General features: G+C 42.3%; 1 non-coding gene across 1 annotated transcript; it reads left to right on the forward strand.

Moving 5' to 3' along the window:
* The first annotated feature begins 9,755 nt into the window (after positions 1-9,755).
* On the forward strand, positions 9,756-9,826 carry TRNAG-GCC (transfer RNA glycine (anticodon GCC)). The gene has a single exon. It is a non-coding gene; the product is annotated as a tRNA-Gly (tRNA).
* The last annotated feature ends 4,855 nt before the right edge of the window (positions 9,827-14,681 follow it).

The raw sequence follows: 14,681 nt of genomic DNA on the forward strand, positions 1-14,681 counted from the left end.
TAGAAACAGCAATAGCATCTAGATACCACCCCATAGTGCTTTACAACACTCTCTGGGCAGATTACAAACGTCAGCATATTGCCCCCAACAATCTGGATCCTCATTTTACCGACCTCGGAAGGATGGAAGGCCGAGTCAACTTTGAGCCCCATCAAGATCGAACTCCAGGCTGTGGGCAAAGTTTGCCTTCAATACTGCATTCTAACCACTGCGCCAACAGGATTCGAGACACAAATCAGAAAAAGAATCCAGAACTGAAAAAAAACATTTAAGAGAGAATAGTTCAGCTTCGTAATTTTTATAATATAAACTGAAATAACAATATTTTCAAGAGTCTCCGCAATCCCTAAAATTTGTATGGTTGTCCATATATTTTGGGCAGTTCAAAACAACAAAGTCGCACTAGATGTATAAATAATAATAATCAGAATCTCAGAAAATTATAAAACTCCCAACAAGGTATCATAATTATCCCAGACCAACCACACGCATGCTGGGTTTAACTCTCTTCCTGAAGTAGCATCTGGGGGGAAAGTCAGACCCTCACAGATATCAAGAAAGCTAAGAAAGCTTCTATAGGGCAGGGATGGAGAAGGGACCCAGATAAAGAGTAACACAGTTGGAAGGGAGTTTCAAGGTCTTTTCATGCAATCTTCTACTCAAGCAGGAAACCCTATACCATTTTGGACAAATGGCCTACCAATCTCTTCTTAAAAATCTCCAGTGATGGAGCACCCACAACTTCTGGAGGAATCCATTCCACTGATTAATTGTTGTCAGGAAATGTATCCTTCATTCCAGGTTGGATCTCTCTTTGACAAGCCTCCATCCAATACTACTTCTCTTGCCTTCAGAGAATAGCTTGACCCTGTCTCCTCTGCGACATCCCTCAAATTTGGAAGACTGCTACCATTTCATCCCGTGTCCTTCTCTTTGTTAGATTAGACATGCTCAGTTCTCGCACACCTTCATCATATGCTTTAGCCTCCAGTCCCCTAATCACCTTTCTAGAGTCTCAACATCTTTTTTTGTATCATAGTGACCAGAACTGGATGCGATAGTCTAAGTGTGGTCTTTCCAATGCAATATAAAAAGCAGTGCTAACACTTCATGTGATCTTGATACTGTCCCTCTCTTGAAGCCTGTGTTGAGTTTTTTTGGCAGCTACAGCAAGCACACTGCTGGGTCATACTTACTGTCAGCACTTCAAACTGCATTTACTCTAGTGCTGACATAAGAAGGAGAGGCGGAGGCGTCTGGAAAGGGACGTTTGACTTTTCACCTACTTATTTTCCCTGGAGATAATATCCCCTAGGAGATGGGATGGGAGAGGGGAAATTCCTTTGAGCTGGAGCGGTAGATTAGGGGTAGAATGACTTGGAAGATGGCCAATGAGTGCAGGGGAGTGGGGAATGGAAAGGGAGGGTTTTGGGCTTGGAAGTCAGTGTTGGCTTCGATGGAGTCAGGTCTAGAATGTTGTGCTTAATAAATAGGAGTTTTCCTTCAAAGACTTTGTTTGAAATGCAATTTATTTGAGACGACCTCGAACCCTGACACTTACAGTAGTGGCCAAAATTGTGGAAGCCTTTTAGGAAAAGTGTATTTTTGAGGTTTGATGGCTAACAACACCACTTTTTTTTTTGGAGTTTCAAGATCCTATTCCACTGCTGGAATGGCCTGGGAATAGCCCAGACCTTAACCCAATTGAAAATCTATGGAGACGACTAAAGAAACTTGCTAGTCAGAAGCGACCCAGCAATAAAACCCGTAATAGAAGCAATCGTTCAATCTTGGTTTCACATGATAACAGCTCCAGAACTAAAAGACTTGGTTCACTCCATGGGAAGATGTTGTAAGGCTGTAATTCATGCTAAAGGTTACCCAACTAAGTATTAACTGACATGGTGATAATTTTTGTATATCTTGTTTTTTCTATGGTGATAATTTTTGTATATCTCATTTTTTTCTACGTGTTTCACTTTTCTTCTTTATACTGTAACTGCTATTCTAATAGCAAATCCTTCATAAAAGTTATTGCATTACATTGTTGATTAAATTATCTTTCCATTGATATATAATTTTATGGTACTATACAGTGGTGGGATTCAAGTAATTTAACCACCGGTTCTCTGCCCTAATGATTTCTTCCAACAACCAGTTTGCCAAACTGCTCAGAAAGTTAACAACCGGTTCTCCCGAAGTGGTGCGAACTAGCTGAATCCCACCACTGGTACTATTCCAAAAAAAGTGGTGTTATTAACTGGTTTTAGAAAATACTTTTCCCAAAGGGTTTCCACAATTTTGGCCACTACTGTAAGTGGTTGTCCACCAGGGCAACTAGATCCCTCTCACACTTATTGCTGTTGATGCCAAGTACTACCTATTGTATACCTGTGCGTTTTGTTTTTCTTGCCTATAGGTAGGTCCTTACTTTTCTTCTAGTCATCTCCTACTCCTACCAGATGGTATCATTTGATAGAGGGCACTTGAAAAGTGCCCACCTTATCTGATCTGGTAGGATCGCCCGGTTCGCACCCATAGAGAGGGCCTACTCAGGGTGCCGTCGGCTAGACAGTGGCGGCTGGTGGCCCCCAGGGGTAGAGCCTTCTCGGTTGGGGCGCCCACCCTCTGGAATCAACTCCCCTTGGAGCTCCGACTAGCGCCTGACCTTCGCACCTTCCGCCGGGAATTAAAAACTTGGCTTTTCAAATCCCTTGACCTGGTCTGATGACGGGGTTTTAAGGGTTTTAATGGGTTAATTTTAAATTTTTTAGATTTTAGTCTTCATTTTTATTGTGGCTTGTGTTTTATTGTTGTGAGCCGCCCTGAGTCCATTGTGAGATAGGGCGGCATATAAGCCGAATAAAGAAAAGAAAGAAAAAAGAAAAGAAGGATTGGCAGATACTGTCAGGAAGAGGCAGATAACCTGGCCATATGCCCTTCAGGGATTAAATTGTTTTTACTTTACTTATTTATTACAGCATAAGCACAAGAAAAAGAAACAATGGATGGGAATTAATCAAGGGGAGAAGCAACCTGGAATTGAGGAGAAATTTCCTAGCAGTGAGGGCAATGAACCAGTGGAACGACTTGCCTTCAGAAGTTGTGAGTGCTTCATCACTGCAGGTTTTTAAGAAAAGACTGGACAGCCACGTCTCGAATTGTATAGGGTCCCTTGCTTGAGTAGGGGGCTGGATTAGAAGACCTCCAAGGACCCTTCCATCTGAATTCTGATTGTTTGTTTGTTTGATTGATTGTTTGATTGACTGATTGATACAAGTAGAATATGTATGCTTTTACCTGAACATTTGAGAGAAGTAGACAATTTTTTTTTTTTTTTTTTAAAGCAACAGATTGGCTTATAATGTATTTTCAGTATAGCTCTATGCTAAATAAGTCACGGGTGACTAACTTAGAGAATTGTGTACAATTGAAGGAATACACTAGACTAGAGCTTATAAAACATGAACAAGCTTGAAAGCAGTTCCCAAAATCTGTTCCCAAAGTTGGAGTCTCTACAGTGTGATTAGAAAGCAACTGTCCCTCTTAGTTAAAAGCAGGAACTTACAGTTCATTCTATAATAGAGTACTGTACAGTTTTTCCTCAAATAACAAATTAACCTGTCATAAAAAAAATGGAATAATATCTTTGTTAATCATTTTACAGCTGTATAACTTCCATTTTTAAAAACGTCCTTTGTTCCCTCAGATCTATATTTATCATTTCTATCCCTTGCTTGTATTTATGTTCTTTCATTTAGTCCATGACCTCCAATTTCATCCCTACTACCCGTGACACTTTCCCCTTTTTTCCTTTCCTTTTTTGTTCTGAACACATTACCACTGGATTTTGAATGAATGCACACTCTAATGCCATGTCTCTTACTGGGGCTCCGCACAAATACAACTGACCACTGCAGTAATCTGGATAAACTTAATACCACGTGCATTTTCCAGATGGACAAGCTGAATTGTTTGATTGCTGAGATTATCACAAAATGAGGGTGAATTACTGCTCTGGTACTTGTTTGTGAGTATTCTTAATAATATAGTGTCATGTATTAATAATAGTGTTTCACACATAACAATAGCAATAGCAGAAAGTACATCTTTTGGTTCCATTATGAAATCATTTTTTTTCCTCCATGGTTCAGAATGAAAGTTCACAGAGCAGGGAAAATTCCAGCTCTGCTGTTGTTGTTCAGATTTTATACACAGATTCGGAGAGAAAGATTGCTTATTTATATGTTATATTGACATTGGACTCTGCACGGTGAATATTTGCTATAACTAGTTTGCAGTAATCCTGTGTAGATTCTCTCCTGCGCTTTTCACTTGCAACCTATAGTTAATAAGCAGCTTTGGGAAAAAATAGACATGGAAATTGTCTCCTGGTTTCTCACAGTTCATACATATTAGCAGTACTTCCTTGATGTTTCTTATATTATTATTATTATTATTATTATTATTATTATTATTATTATTATTATTATTATTATTAAAATTTCTATACCGCCCTTCTCCTTTCGGACTCAGGGCGGTGAACAGCCAAAAATAAAACATTTGTACACAAAAGTTAAAATAATTTTAAAATAATTAAATAAAGTTTGGCCCATAATTTAAAACATTTCAATTAAAATCAGTATCAATTTTAAAAACCAATATAAACTCAGGCCAGCCCGGCTAACTGAAAGAAATAGGTTTTAGGTTATAGCAGTGTTGGCGACCCTTTTGGGCACCAAGTGCCAAAATTGGACTGCATGTGCATGGTAGAAACTGGAAGAGAAGCTGCCTGGTGCACATGTGCGCTCCAGGCACTGCTCTTTTGGTTTCCGGCGTGCACATGTGCACCGGCCACCTGGTCTTCCGGTTTCTGGCATCCATGCATGCGCGAAGATCAGCTGGGCGATGTGTATGCACATGCCAGAAACCGGAAGATCATCTTCCCAGCGCACACATGCGCGCCGGGCGGCTGCTCTTTCGGTTTCGGTGCTCTCACACGCGTGAAGACCAGCTAGCCGCCGGCGGCTCACGTGCCCGGAGAAATGGCACTGTGTGCCACTTCCGGCATGCGTGCCATAGGTTTGCTATCATGGTCTTATAGTCAAAACTATGGCTTTTGCAGGAGTAATGTATGGCTGTGAGAGTTGGACTATGCGCCATAGAATTGATGCTTTTGAATTGTGGTTCTGGAGAAGAAGGAACAGCTTGCCTTCAGAGGTTGTTGGTCACTGGAGATTTTTAAGAAGAGACTAGACAGTCACTTGTCTGAAATGGTAGAGGGTCTCCTGCTTCAGCAGGGGGCTGGACTAGAAGACCTCCAAAGTCCCTTCCAGCTCTACTCTGATGATGATTCTTGAGAATTCCTTGGTCTGCAAGGAGATCGAATCAGTCAATCCTAAAGGACATCAATCCTGACTCTTCTTTGGAAGGACAGATCCTGAAGCTGAAGCTCCAATGAGAAGAGAGGACTCATCAGAAAAGACCCTGATGGTGGGAAAGATGAAAGGCAAAAGGAGGAGATGACAGAGGATGAGATGGTTAGATAGTATCATTGACGCAATGAACATGAATTTGGGCAAACTTTGGGAGACAGTGGAGGACAAAGGGGCCTGGCATGCTGTGGTCCATGGGCAGCTTCCAACATTAAAACATTAAAATATTTACAAATAAAGAGTTGGAGAGTTGGACATAACTTAGCAACTGAACAACATCAGCCTTGGTGTTTCTAAATCAGATGCTTTAATGAGCAGGTTTCTACTAGAATACTGTACAGGTAGTCCTCAACTTATGACCACAACTGAGACCAGAACTTCCATTACTAAGCAAGATGTTTGTTAAGTGAATTGAACCAGGTTTTATCACCTTTTTCACCATGGTTCTTAAACAAACCATTGCAGTTGTTAAGTGAATCAGACGTCTGTTGAGTGAATCTGGCTTCCCCCATTGGCTTTACTTGTGTTCTGTCCCCGTACCACGCATACACCCAACCAGCCAGCCGAGGGTTAAATAAACTCTTCAAACATTCAACGTCAGTGATAAGGAACTTGGCAGCAACTCCGTGGCTGCCTGCCAAGAACTTTTACTCCGATAACACAGACAAAAATACACACAGTTTGAATAGTCCAGTTTGTAATTAAATCCACAGCAAATAGGTGTTGTGTCCGAAGGTGCAAAGTGCCTCACCAGAGATTAGCTTTGTCCGTCACAGAGTCCGAATGGCCACCACACTCCCTTTTATAGCCTGTGGGGTGTGGTCCAGTGACTCAGCTAATCTCTGGCACGCCTTCCCCTCTGCTGCGCACGCTTCTCCCTGCGCCTCTGGCGAGGGTCCAGCCAGCACTTATTTTCCTCGTCGCTGTCCACCTGTGGCTGCGGGGACATGCTTGGTTCTGAGCCTATCGTTTGGCCTTCGGTGTCCTCCGGAGGCATTGCCAGAGAGGAGGGTCCTGGAGAGGGAGGCCTTACCAACTCCTCCCCTTCACTCTCAGAGTCTGCATCTGTCGATAGCCCAGGCTCAGGCAACGGAGCCACAACAACTTGTTGGAAGGGGTCTGGGAAGTTCGCAGATGACAATCACATGATCTGGGACACTGCAACTGTTGTAAATATTTGCCAGTTGCCAAGCACCCAAATTTTGAACAATTTTGAACATGGGATGCTGCAATGGTCATAAGCATGAGGACCAGTCGTAAGTCATTTTTTTAGTTGTAATTTTGAATGGCCGCTAAATGAATTGTTGTAAGTCAAGGACTACCTGTATATTGTGATTGTTCTTGAACTCATATTACAGCTCACATTTGGTTACAGTTGAGGCACTATGTTGGAAAATGCAATAAAAAAACGAATCGTTTTGGCTGAAATTGAGCGAAATTGAATACATTGAAGAATAAATCCATGAAACAGATTACATAAAACATTAAACTAAAATGTATTCAGTCAGAGCAGATGGCTTGTGATGAAATAGTGAAGGTCACTGTAATTAATCACAGATTGGCCAGATCGTGGCTCTACAAACACTACTGACGTGTGCAAGGGTTGAAGACAATTAAGATGCTTTGTGCCAAAAACCTGATAGATCTGATCGGATTTCAGCAGGTACTTGGATATTTCTCAAACAATATTTTGGCTGCTTTTATCCCTGGAATATGGAGATACCAAGAGTACTGGACATGATTGTCTTCAAGTGGCATCTCCCAAACTTCAGATGCCAGGGCATTTCATGGTTTACTAAGCATTTCTAAGGATATCTGGCATAGCATTCCAGTATTTGAGTGGCTGCTACAAAGAAGAGGGGGTTAACTTATTTTCCAAAGCACCAGAAGGCAAGACAAGAAACAATGGGTGAAAACTAATCAATGAGAGAAGCAACCAAGAACTAAGGAGAAACTTCCTAACACTGAGAACAATTAACCAGTGAAACAGCTTTCCTTCAGAAGTTGTGGGTGCTTCATCATTGAAGGTTTTTAAGACAAGACTGAACAGCCACCTGTCTCAATTGGTATAGAGCAGTGATGACTAACCTTTTTACCGTCACGGCATGTGTGACCACACACATAATTCAATGACTCTGCACCCCCCCCCACGCATGCGCATGTGCCCCCCTGCCCCGCACCCCATTTTTGCCCTAGCAGGCCTCCCTGAAGCCTCTGGAGGCTGGAAACGGCCCATTTCCAGACTTCCAGTAGGCCGGTTTTTTGCCCTCCCCAGGCTCCAGAAGCTTTCCTGGAGCCTGGGGAGGGCAAAAACGGCCTCCCCTGCCCACCCCAGAACCCCTCCGGTGGGCCAGGGAGGCCCGTTTTTCACCCTCCCCAGGCTCCAGAAGCTTTCCTGGAGCCTGGGGAGGGCAAAAGCACTCTCCAGAGCCTCTGTGCGAGCCCTGTACTTACCTGGCATCCAAAACGGGGTGCGTGGAGACTCCTGGGAGGGGGGGCGGTGTGGGCCAGCCGAAAAGAGCTGAGCTAGGGCAACGGCTCACATGAGCGCAGATATGGCTTTGCATGCCACCTGTGGCACGCATGCCATAGGTTCGCCATCACAGGTATAGGGTTTCCTGCTTGAGCAGGGGGTTGGACTAGAAGACCTCCATGGCTCCTTCCAGCTCTATTCTGATTGAAGGAATTGATAAAAGTGAAGCCTTGAGTGACAGGAGGGAGGAGTATGACTAAACATGTTACACCTTAGTAAAGCATCCATATTTCTCTGCTTTCAATGTATCAGCAGATACAGTGTTAAGAACAACTTCTGCCAAGTTATCAAGTTTCCCTTTTCAAATATAAAGCAGTGGTGAAATGCTACCGGTTCGTACCGGTTCAGGCGAACCGGTAGTGATAAAAACTACTGAACCGATAGTAAAAAAAATAAAGCTACCGGTTCGTCGGATTTCCAATGATCAGCTGTGCCGCATGATTTAAAATCGCTAGAAAGTTAGTGAATCCAAATCGTGCAGCACAGCTGATCCCCCCCCCCTTGCTGTTCTACTTACCTTCCCAAGCCTCCTTTGGGGTGTACTGTGCATGCGCTCATAGCATGCATTTGGTGTGCATTGTGCATGTGTGTGCAGCACGTGTTTGGCATGCAGCGTGCATGCGCGGCCAGCGAACTGGTAGCAAACCACTTCAGATTTCACCACTGATATAAACAAAATGATGGACTTGCAACTACAAAATACGTTGGATGAAATGGGGTATCTAGATGCCTTTTAAACGGATTTCAGACCCAAACGTTGGATTGAAACTGCATTGGTTCCTTCATTAGAACCTGGATGAGGAAGTACCATCTTACTGCTCTTATTAGATCTTTCATTCTGTATCATGGCATACTTCTGGATGTTCTGCATGAATTGGAACTGGGAAGCAACGTTTTCCTGTGGATCTTCTCCTATCTAAGTGGACAGGTCCAACTACAGGTAATCCTGAATTTACTACAGTTCATATAATGACCAAAGTTACCAACGACACAGAAAAAAAGTGACTTATGATCACACTGACGACCATTGCAGTGTTCCCATGGTCACATGGGAACAAAATTCAGACGCTTGTCAACTGGCTCATATTTATGACGGTCGCAGTGTCCCTAGGGTCGTGTGATCACCTTTTGCGACCTTCTGACAAGCAAAATCAGTGGGGAAGTCAAATTCACTTAACAACCAGGTCACTGATTTAACAACTGCAGTGATTCACTTAAGGGTGGTAAGAAAGGTTGTAAAAATGGAACAAAACTCACTTAACCTGTCTCATTTAGCAACAGAAATTTTGGGCTCAGTTGTGTGGTAGTAAGTCGAGGACTACATGTATTAGCAATTATGATGATCAGTTCGGCTACTCCTGTTAGCTTTAGTAAAATAGTTCAAGAGAACAATGTAAAATACGGGGATTTGGAGGGCAGGGAGACGCAAACGTATTTGCCACTTGACTGTACCCCAAAGTTTCATTTCCATTACAACATTATTTTTCCTGGCGGGATTTTATTTAATGCTGTGTAAATTACAGTCTGATCAAACGAAATTAGTTGCTTTAGTGGATGGTGATGTCTGTCTCCCAGGAACAAATGTACTTGTTAACTTCAGAATAATTGTATGCTTTCCGTTTAAAGATTAGTCTTCCCCTTCCCTATTTATCTAGGTACTTCATGCCTTCTTTTCATATTTTTTCTACATCAGTGTTTACATTTTTTCTCTCAATTTTAAAAATAATGAAAGACCCCACAAAGTTTTATTTGTATGGGTTATATTTACTGCATTAAAAATTAAAAATGCATTGGTGGTTCAGTGGTAGAATTCTCGCCTGCCATGCGGGAGGCCTGGGTTCGATTCCTGGCCAATGCACCAATATCAGACAAGAAAATATCAAATAGCTTATGAATGAAAGTTAAGTATTAAAAGTATTATGTTACTTATAGTGGAGTTAAGGTTTCAGGGGGGGAGTTAGTAGTCTGAGGATAAGTAGGTTAATCTTGTTTATGACTGTTAAATGAAATACCTTGTATTTTGCTCTGGGAAGTCTGGGGGGGGAGGGTGGGACGAGGGGAGGGAAAGGGTGGGGGGAAATTTTTTTTGTTTTTTTTGTAAAACTTTTCAATAAAAAAATAAAATAAAAATGGATGCATTACAGTAGTGGATTCCACTTACCTTTGCTACCGGTTTGGAACTGTGTGCGCATGGGCACATATGCAGAATCTTCTACGCATGCACAGAGCATCCATGATGACATCTGGCCGGGTGGGCGGAGCCTCCCGCCACTGCCACTACCGGGCGAACCAGTAGAAACCCACCACTGATGCATTAGCTGCTGCTATCACTCCTCACAGTTGTTTTATGAAATTTTAATAGTGAGTTATTTTTCACCTTAGGTGGGAAAGAATTTTGATTTCAAGCAGCCCTGAGAGAGTCTTGAAAAGCCCCTGGGGCCCTAGGATCATACTTTAAGATGAAAAGATGAGATGTAAGGGTAGTCCTTGGGTTATGTCCATTCATTCATTCAGCGACTGTTCAAAGTTACACTGGCTCTGAACAAGCGGACTTACAACCAGGCTCAGAGTTTTAGCTATCACTGTAGCCTCATAGTCACGTGACCACAATTTCTGACATTCCCTGCGGGTTTCCCACAAGCAAAGTTTATATATCACAATGGCCAGGTCTACACAACTTGTTGGTCCAAAACTAAATAAACTCTCCAGATAGATTGTATTTATTATAATACAGGTTGTCCTTGTTTAGCAACCACAATTGGGAGTAGCAATTCAGTCATTAAGTGAAACACTCACTAACCGAATCTGTGATTGTGCTAATGATTGGTTGGACTAGAAGACCTCCAAGGTCCCTTCCAACTCTGTTATTATGGTCTGTTTTGTTCCCTTTGCTTTCCAGACTTGTGAAAATAAAAAATATAATGACTGGCCATATGTTCCCAGCTCCGGATTCCCGAGGATATTGACACACACCAACGGTCCTTATCAAATTTATTAAGTAGCAAGAATACACCAAAGTCCGGCAAAGGTTGGCAACCAGCCCAGAAAGCAAGACAGGATAAGACTTTTCAAAAAATGATGATAATTACAAGTTGTTTCTAGCAAGAAACTTACTAACGGCATGTGACTTAAATAGGCTAAGGGAGTGGCCAATTATCCTCAAGCCTTACTCTCGAGGAGACCTCCTCCTCCTGAGTAGCCACTCCTGCCTTTTGGCAGCCCTGCGTGCTCGAGCATTGAGAAGAGGCTCCTCCACTTCACTCTCTTCACTTGAAGGAGCCTCTGGAGGTTCTGAAGGCCCTGGCTGAGTCTCTGCCTCTGGCACCACATCCTCTTCAGCCTCCTCGCTGTCCGACGCAAGCGCCGGCTGCACAGGCTGCTGGCGTGACACCACACCAGCCTCCACGTCGTCGGGATTAGCCATGATCCACGCAGGCTGCTGGCGGGTCACAACACTATATAGTTATTTTTTCATCGCCAATGTAACTGCGAGACAGTCACTAAATCTGGGCCAGAAATCATCAATAAGCACGATCCATGCTATCTCCATGTTGAACCCAGATCTTCTAGTCCAACCCCCCTATTCAAGCAGGAGACCCTGTATTATAGCATTCTGGACAAATCTTAAAAACCTCTAGTATTGGAGCGCTCACAACTTTTGGAGGTTCAACTGATTAATTGTTTCACTCTCAGGAAATTTCTCCTTAGTTCCAGGTTGGTTTCTTGGTAATTTTCCATCTATTGCTTCTTGTCCTGCCTTCAGGTGCTTTAGAAAATAGGCCCCCTCTTCTTTGGGCAGGCCCTCAAATATTGAAACACAGCTATCATTTATTTATTTATTTATTTTATTTTATTTCGAATTTATATACCGCACCTTCTCCCAAGCGACTCAGGGCGGTGTACAGCCAGATAAAAACATACAATACAAACATTAAAAACAATTAAAAGAATATATATTAATTTGGCCCCAGTTTAAAATGACAAACCAATTAAAAATTAAAAATTTAAAAATATGTTAAGCCATGGCACCACTCAGCCTTCAGAATGGAACAGAATGGAATGGAATTGAAATGGAATAGAAAATTAGGATAGGATAGGATAGGAAAATTAGGATGGGATGGGACGGGACAGGAATAGGAATAGAAGATAGGATAGGATAGGATGAATGGAATGGAAAATTAGGATGGGATGGAATAGGAATAGAAAATTGGATTGGATTGGATTGGATTGGATTGGAGAGGATTGGATTGGAGAGGAGAGAAGAGAGGAGAGGAATGGAAAATTAGAATGGGATGCGATGGGATAGGAATGGAATGGAAAATTGCGTCGATAGGATAGGATAGGAATGGAATGGAAAATTAGGATGGGATGGGATGGGATAGGAATAGAAAATTGGATAGGATAGGATAGGATGGGATGGGATGGGATGGGATGGGATGGAATAGGAATAGAAAATTGGAAGGATAGGATTGGATTGGATAGGATAGGAAGGAATAGAAAATTAGGATGGGATGGGATAGTAATAGGAATAGAAAATAGGAGAGGATAGGAGAGGATAGGAGAGGATAGGATGGGATGGGATGGGATGGGATAGGAAGTAATGGAAAATTAGGATGGGATAGGATAGGATAGGATAGGATAGGATGGGATGGGATGGGATGGGATGGGATGGGATGGGATGGGATGGGATAGGAATAGAAAATAGGAGAGGATAGGATAGGATAGGATGGGATGGGATGGGATGGGATGGGATGGGATGGGATGGGATGGGATAGGAATAGAAAATTGGATAGGATAGGATAGGATGGGATGGGATGGGATGGGATGGGATGGAATAGAAATAGGAATACGAATAGAAAATTGGATAGGATAGGATAGGATGGGATCATAGGATAGGATAGGATAGGAATGGAAAATTAGAATGGGATGGGATGGGATAGGAATAGGAATAGAAAATAGGATAGGATAGGATGGGATGGGATGGGATGGGATAGGAAGGAATGGAAAATTAGGATGGGATAGGATAGGAATAGGAATAGAAAATTTGATAGGATAGGATAGGATGGGATGGGATGGGATGGGATGGGATAGGAATAGGAATAGGAATAGAAAATTGGATAGGATAGGATAGGATGGGATCATAGGATAGGATAGGATAGGAATGGAAAATTAGAATGGGATGGGATGGGATAGGAATAGGAATAGAAAATAGGATAGGATAGGATAGGATGGGATGGGATAGGAAGGAATGGAAAATTAGGATGGGATAGGATAGGAATAGGAATAGAAAATTGGATAGGATAGGATGGGATGGGATGGGATGGGATGGGATAGGAATAGAAAATTGGAAGGATAGGATTGGATAGGATAGAAAGGAATGGAAAATTAGGATGGGATGGGATAGGAATAGGAATAGGAATAGAAAATAGGATAGGATAGGATAGGATGGGATGGGATGGGATGGGATGGGATAGGAAGGAATGGAAAATTAGGATGGGATAGGATAGGAATAGGAATAGAAAATTGGATAGGATAGGATAGGATAGGATGGGATGGGATGGGATGGGATGGGATGGGATGGGATGGGATGGGATGGGATAGGAATAGGAATAGAAAATTGGATAGGATAGGATAGGATGGGATCATAGGATAGGATAGGATAGGAATGGAAAATTAGAATGGGATGGGATGGGATAGGAATAGGAATAGAAAATTGGATAGGATAGGATAGGATGGGATGGGATGGGATGGGATGGGATGGGATAGGAATAGGAATAGAAAATTGGATAGGATGGGATGGGATGGGATGGGATAGGAATAGGAATAGAAAATTGGATAGGATAGGATAGGATGGGATCATAGGATAAGATAGGATAGGATAGGAATGGAAAATTAGAATGGGATGGGATAGGAATAGGAATAGAAAATAGGATAGGATAGGATAGGATGGGATGGGATAGGAAGGAATGGAAAATTAGGATGGGATAGGATAGGAATAGGAATAGAAAATTGGATAGGATAGGATAGGATGGGATCATAGGATAGGATAGGATAGGATAGGAATGGAAAATTAGAATGGGATGGGATGGGATAGGAATAGGAATAGAAAATAGGATAGGATAGGATAGGATGGGATGGGATAGGAAGGAATGGAAAATTAGGATGGGATAGGATAGGAATAGGAATAGAAAATTGGATAGGATAGGATAGGATGGGATGGGATGGGATGGGATAGGAATAGAAAATTGGAAGGATAGGATTGGATAGGATAGAAAGGAATGGAAAATTAGGATGGGATGGGATAGGAATAGGAATAGGAATAGAAAATAGGATAGGATAGGATGGGATGGGATGGGATGGGATGGGATAGGAAGGAATGGAAAATTAGGATGGGATAGGATAGGAATAGGAATAGAAAATTGGATAGGATAGGATAGCATAGGATGGGATGGGATGGGATGGGATGGGATGGGATGGGATAGGAATAGAAAATTGGATAGGATAGGATAGGATGGGATCATAGGATAGGATAGGATAGGAATGGAAAATTAGAATGGGATGGGATGGGATAGGAATAGGAATAGAAAATTGGATAGGATAGGATGGGATGGGATGGGATGGGATGGGATAGGAATAGGAATAGAAAATTGGATAGGATAGGATGGGATGGGATGGGATGGGATGGGATGGGATAGGAATAGGAATAGAAAATT

Source organism: Pantherophis guttatus, chromosome 6, assembly GCF_059756535.1.
Source record: "Pantherophis guttatus breed Tessera chromosome 6, ASM5975653v1, whole genome shotgun sequence".
NCBI lineage: Eukaryota > Metazoa > Chordata > Lepidosauria > Squamata > Colubridae > Pantherophis > Pantherophis guttatus.